This window comes from Frankliniella occidentalis, unplaced genomic scaffold, assembly GCF_000697945.3.
Source record: "Frankliniella occidentalis isolate FOCC.00 unplaced genomic scaffold, Focc_3.1 Scaffold188, whole genome shotgun sequence".
Taxonomy (NCBI): Eukaryota; Metazoa; Arthropoda; class Insecta; order Thysanoptera; family Thripidae; genus Frankliniella; species Frankliniella occidentalis.
In genome coordinates this window covers 194,757-201,725 of record NW_026267314.1, presented here as the reverse complement: position 1 = coordinate 201,725, position 6,969 = coordinate 194,757, and the positions used below count along the sequence as shown (strand labels likewise).

General features: G+C 53.6%; 1 long non-coding RNA gene and 3 other non-coding genes across 5 annotated transcripts in view; all 4 read right to left on the bottom strand.

Annotated features, from left to right (window-relative positions):
* The window catches only part of LOC127750428 (uncharacterized), a 54,511-nt gene that overhangs the window by 2,194 nt on the left and 45,348 nt on the right, over nt 1–6,969 (bottom strand). The gene's annotated exons all lie outside the window — the stretch shown is intronic.
* Trnae-uuc (transfer RNA glutamic acid (anticodon UUC)) lies at nt 3,851–3,922 on the bottom strand. Its single transcript has one exon. It is a non-coding gene; the product is annotated as a tRNA-Glu (tRNA).
* Trnae-uuc (transfer RNA glutamic acid (anticodon UUC)) lies at nt 4,144–4,215 on the bottom strand. The gene has a single exon. It is a non-coding gene; the product is annotated as a tRNA-Glu (tRNA).
* Nucleotides 4,440–4,511, bottom strand: Trnae-uuc (transfer RNA glutamic acid (anticodon UUC)). The gene has a single exon. It is a non-coding gene; the product is annotated as a tRNA-Glu (tRNA).

Genomic DNA, 6,969 nt, shown 5'->3' with positions numbered 1-6,969 from the left:
GGGGGGGCGGGGGCGAAGGGGCGATCGCGTCCGTCCCCCCACCAATCGCCCCAAATTGCCCCCTAGGGTAGGTTGGCAATTTTTCCTACAAAACCCCTGAGAGAATGCAACTCGCTGCAAATCGGCCCCTCCGTCAGACGGACTTGAAACCGCGCCTGCGGTACACGTGGTTTACGCGCAGCCCCCGAGATGTCCTCCAATATGACGACCCCACCCGCCGGCACCGGCACCTGGCCCCTCACCTCTGGTCACCTCTACTACTCGGCGGCGGCCGCCCGACAGAGGGACAATGCGCGAGCAATAAACACGGCGAAAATAACGACAAACAAACAAAGTGCGACAACTGCTAAAGGGGCTGCGTGTGACCTCGTCCTGCGCAGAGCAAACGCACCCTCAAAAACTAAAATGCAGCCGGATTATAAAAAACGAGTTTCCTAAAAAAAATAAAAAAAAATGATTTTAAAATGAGGTTAATGGGGGATGCGCTACCCTCTCCCCCCTCCGTTTTTTTCGGTGCCAGGTTTATTGCAGAGTAACCAGTGTAAAGGGCCGACCTGGCCGCAGGAGGATGGGCCCCAGTCAACAGGTAATAGCTATGGGAGAACGCAACTCTGTTGCTACGCTGCTACCGCAGCTGCTACCCACCCCTGCTCACCCTCAGAGAAGAGCCTCGCGGCGCGGCGGGGTCGTTCCCTTTTAAATCCATTGCACCGTCGTTCTACCGTGCGCAACGATAAAAGTACAAAGGAAAAAAATGAAGAAAATAATAGAAACGAAAACGGGGGCATCGATCACGAGAATACATAGTGCAGAGTGCAGAACTGGGGCACGGCCCGGTGTGACCCGGGGTCGTCTCTGCTGGCCGAGCGGGGCTGCGCCGCGCCGTGTGTGCATGTGTGTGTGAGTGAGAGAGAAGAGAGAGTCTACTTCAGTCCTTGACCTAAAGGGCTCGGTGGCCCGGTGGTACGCCCTCGGCGCTCGAAGCGTCACAAAAGTGAACTGACGCGGAGAGAGGGGGGAGAGCGACTCCAGGTGCATTTACAGGCCCGTTTTTGCAACACCAGCCTCCCGTCCTCATTTTTTATTATTTATATTTATTATTTCTTCTTCGTCTCGAGGCGCGAGGCGGCTCACGGACAGAAATAGGCATACGTACTTCCCCTCCTTTCTGTACTACAGGTAAGACGTCTCTCTCTCTCTCTCTCTCTCTCTCTCTCTCTCTTGGAAATGGTACCCAGGAGGTTCATATGGGGCGCGGTGCACCAGAGTGACAGACGGGAGAAAGGGTGCCCCCCTCCCCGTCGTCCCCATGTTCCCTCACGGCCCCGCGGGTGCACCGCCACCGCCGCCCGCCTGTTTTGCATCTGTGATGGGCGCGGGTAGATTGGAGCGAGCGGGACGACCAGGACGGCGACGGAGGAAGCGACACCCGTCCACATACGGCTGAATGCGTTATAAATAAGCTCCCCGCCCGCCCAGCACAGAGAGAGCCTGGACTCCAGGAGGAGGGCGCGGCTCGCCTGAATGAACGCTATCGCCTCGCTCGCTCTCCTTCTAACAACACTCTCCATGTGGAGAGTCATAATCCTTGTAGGTGGGCGGAGAGAGTGTGAAGCCCACATCCATACACCTTCCCGGCGGCTGCGGCTGCGACGCGACCAGAGAGTAAGAGGGGAAAGGGGAGGGGGCAAGGCGTCCTCTGACCTGATTCCAATGAGTTATACACAATGAGTGTGCGAGAGCGTCGTGCTCCCTGCTCTCTCCCGATCTCTCCCCTTCTCTCTCTCTCTCTCTCTCTCTCTCTCTCTCTCTCTCTCTCTCTCTCTCTCTCTCGCCGGCCCGGCCCAGCCGCTCTCCCACACGCTACAGCAGAGCACAGCATCCCGGGTCTGGACGGCGTGGCGGCGCGCCGCGTAGCCTTGACCTAGAAACCCAGTGCCGAGTCGGTCAGGGGCCGGCCGGGCGGGCGGGCGAGCCAGGCGCGGCGGGGCGGGGACGGGCGGGTACAGCGAGGGCCCTGTGCCCCGGCCCGCCCGGCGCCCCCCGAGGGGCCGGCCCGAGGTGTGCAACGGGCGTAGAGCACACGACGTTTGCCTAGTTATCGGGGAGTGGATGAGGAAGGTGCTCGACAGGAAGAGGAACGAGAAGAAGAGGGCACTGGTGAGCGGGATAGCGTAGCGGCGGGCGGCGTCCCTTAACACTTGTAAAACAAGATGCTCTAAACATTTTTTGGTGGACATTTTAAGGTTGCGAAAATAGGGAGTAACGAGGTAGATCTATTTCAAATAAAAGATTTTTCCTTGCCCGGACTTTATAATTTTACGTTTAACTTTTCATCTTTTCACTCAAGCGCTGCGTCAACAATTACAACAAATGTGTAAAGTTTTCTCTCGAGGAAATTATACATTTAAAATGGGATTGACTTTGAACGCTTCGACTTTGCCTTTGCCCACGTTAGCCCTGCTTTTGTCTGAACGCATTTTGAAGCAGCCCGTTATTGAAATGAAGCCGCAAGATGACACGGACGGCCGCCCGCACCGGTCGCCCGCTCGCGCGCCGCGCTCACCCCGCCCCGCCGCGCTGCGGAAGTGGACAAGCAGCCGACCCAGACGGTCGGTGGCGTGGCGTGGTGTGGCGTGGCATGGCATGGCGCATTTCCGGGGCCAGTGGAGCAAGCGGCAGACGACGCGAGCTCTGAACCATCCGCCGCCCACCGTGACCTCGGCCGACATGGCACGGCACCTCTGGGACAGGGTCAGGAGGGCGAGGGCGGGGTAGGGGAGGGGAGGTGGTGCCCCCCAAACGGTGGAAAAGCGTCCCTGCAGGTGTAAAATACGGGCGCATATATCCACGGGGTCTGCTCTAAAAAAAAAGAGACGCGATGATAGAACGAGAGCATACATAGACCGCATGTTGTTTGGCTGAGGTCACGGAACGGCCAAATTATTGTGACATATATTCTTTCAACCGGCGTAAAAGGAAATTTTTTTTCCCCCAAAAATGATGATTGTTTATAAAATACCGAAAAGGAGGGCGGGGTCGTGCAGTCGGGGGTGTGTTAGGCAACAAACTTCCTGAGGCCGTCCCGGTCGGTCCCGGTGCCGTCGCCTTGGCGACAATGCTGTGCGCGGCGCGGCCGGCGCGCGGCGAGCCGAGTTGCGCCTTTTTATTTTGCGGCTAAACGAGAGCGCCGCGCGCCGGCCGTCCCGCCCCGCCTTGCACAACAAGCACGCCATTGCCGAGCCCATTGTGTCCATTCCGAAATAACTCACACGAAGAAACCCTTCTTCTTCATCCCTTCTTTTTGTTTCCTCAAATTTTGTTCATTTTCATTTTGTTTCCGTTGGCCGCGCCCTTCGAGCCGATGAGCAGAGCTCGTAATTGTACGGCGTTTGTTGTGTCTTTCAGAAGCTTTCAGCCGTCCAAGGTCGCGGCGCGGCCCGTACGTAGTGACCGTGACTCTGTGTACAGCGGCAGAGAGCGCCCGCCAACGCCTCCCTCCCCGACTGACGCCGCGATTTAAATTTACAGGAACGACTACGTACTCCACATACCAGGCTGCACTTGAAATAATTCATGTCGGAAGGCAGGCAGGGAGCGGCAGACAATACCCTCGGACCCGGTGAACCAGCACCAGCGCCAAGGACTGGCAGAGCGCTAATTTTATAGAACGCGGTGCAAAAAGAGCGACGACCGAGAATGTGCGACGCAACAATGTGAGAATCTCCAATCGTTAATAAAACGACAATCGAATGAGTTGAAAATTCTACAAAGGAAGTTGCAGCATTGAAACAAAACCAAGCACAGTTACTGCTCCCTATACGCTCATCAAAAACAAATCATGAAAAAATTCCGATACCGGGAATCGAACCCGAGCCTCCTGGGTGAAAGCCAGAAATCCTAACCACTAGACCATATCGGATGGGTGGCGAGAGAGAGGAGGCGCGCGGCACCACTGCTAAGAGAGCGACGACGGACGCCTACGACCGATAATTGAAGGACACAGCAACGTGAATTAAAGTCCCCAATCGTCATTGCAACGACAATCGGATTGAGTTCATGGCAAAATTCCGCATACGCAATTACAGTATAAAAAACAAACATAGTAACTCAAATCTCAGTCAAAAACAAACGAAAAAAAAATTCCGATACCGGGAATCGAACCCGAGCCTCCTGGGTGAAAGCCAGAAATCCTAACCACTAGACCATATCGGATAGGTGATTGCGAGGCGCGCGGGAGCAGTCCTAATAGAGCGACGACCGAAGCCAACGACCGATAATTGTAGGACCCAAAAACGTGAAAACCCCCAATCGTATTAGAAACAATAGCTATGAGTTAATTTGAAAATTCCGCAAAGGCAATTAGGGTAAAAATAAAAACCAAGGATAATTAGATTAAGATTCCCCAAATCTCGATCAAAAACCAACCATAAAAAAGATTCCGATACCGGGAATCGAACCCGAGCCTCCTGGGTGAAAGCCAGAAATCCTAACCACTAGACCATATCGGATGGGTGGCGAGGGAGCGCGCGGAAGCGACCAGGCTCCACGATGGGAGTGGGGGAAGACTGTGCGCCACGCGCCGCCACCAGTTTGGCGCGAAAAGCGAGCCCGCCCGAGCCGGCCCACCCAGCCGCAGCCGCCTCTCTCTGTCTCTGTCTCTCCCCCCCCCCTCTCTCTCTCTCTCTCTCTCTCTCTCTCTCTCTCTCTCTCACTCACTTTACCGTCCCATCGTGCTTTAGCGTTCGAAAAATGGGGCCGAGATATAAACTATTCCGTTTTCTCCTCCATTTACATAAGTACATTGACACGAGCACATTTTGCACGACGACGCGGCGCCCGCGCCCGTGGCGCATTATCCGGATCGGAAATTAAATTTCGGATAGAACTTGATAGAGTGAAATGGGAGCAGGCCGCCCCCGCCTGCGGCCCCGCCCGCCAGCCCCGCCGCGGCAGACGATGAGTGTTTCAGTCGATGTTTCGACGCTCAAGGCCCCGCCCCGGCTGCGCCAGGCTGCCCTTGTGCGAACAACGCCACACACTGTGGCGTTAACACTAACAGGGCAACAAATTTAACCTCAACTGCACCACCTGGCGACCCGCGCCCGGCGCCCGCGACTCCACCGAATCGGTACGCTCTCAGGGCCCTCCGACTGTGTAGTGTGTATCGCCTTGGTTGTCTAACATGGGAGGGAATGTCAAATATAGGCTTTAACCAAATAAGCCGCGTACATTTCCACTGTCCTTTTTTCTCTACCGAGCGCCACGGCAGTTCAGCTCAGAGAGTGCCGCTCGACCTGAATCGGTATCGGGGCTACGCCCTTGTCGCTTGGGTAGGGTCAGGAAGGACGGACGGCGACGGACGACACGACAGACCCATATTGTCGGCACCGAGCACACACGGACAGGGTCGAACTCGGTCGAACCTTCCTCACCTCTGTTGTTTTAGTAGCAGGTTTGGGAGATTTTGGAAGGAGAACTCCGTTCAATGTTCAGATTCACTTGGATAAGATTTTAATAGCACGTCCGTACAGTACAACACACACGAGCTGAGTGAGAGGAACAGGAACAGGAAGTGTACACCATAATAACATGGAGCCTGCCAAGGAGGCTATGAGTATGAGAATTACTGGTTACATAAGTGGTGCCCTGATCGAGGCTATATACATATGAGAAATCTTCAGAGCACATCAGGCATACTTAAAGCTATATTTACAAGTAGAGAAATTGCATATTACAACAACCTCCTCACCCCACATTGGTAACGACGAGCAATAACTTTCATACAACGTTGTTGTGCTTGATTGATCGATTTTCGTTTAGTGATCAAGGGTAAGGGATTAAAATATGAGAACACAAAAAACAGGCACGACTAATAGGGAAGGAAATGAATTGAATTGTCATCGGGTATTTTAAAGATCAATTCTGACTTTTGCAAAGATTTTCACAAAGGTACTAATGGAAATAAATTAACTAGGCTATTCTGGAGATTTAAATCTAAAAATTAGCATTCATAAATTTATATCGAACTCCCATATGTAGAACCTTCTTTATCTACTTGATCGGCTTTGGCTACTGAGAGAATATTTCGTTGCAGCCATCAAATTTTTTACACATACCATCAAATCTGGTAGATCTTTCTGTATTCACAGGCGTCCGAATTTTAGTTAGTTGCCACCAAAAGATTAGTTACCGGTACTGTGAGTAAATCTGACCTAGGATAAAACCAAACAATTTGTGATGGCTGCAAAATAGCTCTCAGTGTAACCAAATGGCATATTACGTAGCACGTTCCATGTTGCACCAGCCCTTCTTGCCCGACCTAGGTCAATCGACCCAGTGCACAGCCCCGCCCCGCCATGCTACTGCATAGGCTCACCCACCGACAGCCGCCTGGGAGAGGTCAGGCACACTGCCGCCGCGGCTGCAGCAGAACGGTATTTTTACGGCGCGGCCGGGAAGGATGAAACATTTCGTAGGCGTCGGCGGGACACGACTCAACTTATTATTTACGGTGTCATACGGGTCATATTGGTATGGATGCAGGGCGACACGGCGGAACCAATGCTTAATCCAGGATATCTTTTTATATTTTGAATTTCACTCCACCGCGCTCCGTCCACCAGCACATATTTAACTTATGATTTGATCTCTGGTATTAATAATGGGCCTTTTGTTTAACTTTCTTGAAAGGGAAGACCGCCTAGCCACGGCTTGCCGGGCCGGTGGGGGTCAGGTCAGGGAGGGCTTTAGAAGTCGCGCTAACGGTATGCATGGAGAAAAGTTCGGCGAGGGGGATGAGGAGATTTGGGGGGCTTAAGCCGCCTGGAAATTACACTATGGCCGAGCTGGGCGCGAGCGGGGTGGGGCAGGCTATGGAGAGAGCACAGGGGGAGAGTCTTAGCAGTCTCACCCGGCCAGGAGAGAGAGAGAGAGAGAGAGAGAGAGAGAGAGAGAGAGAGAGAGAGA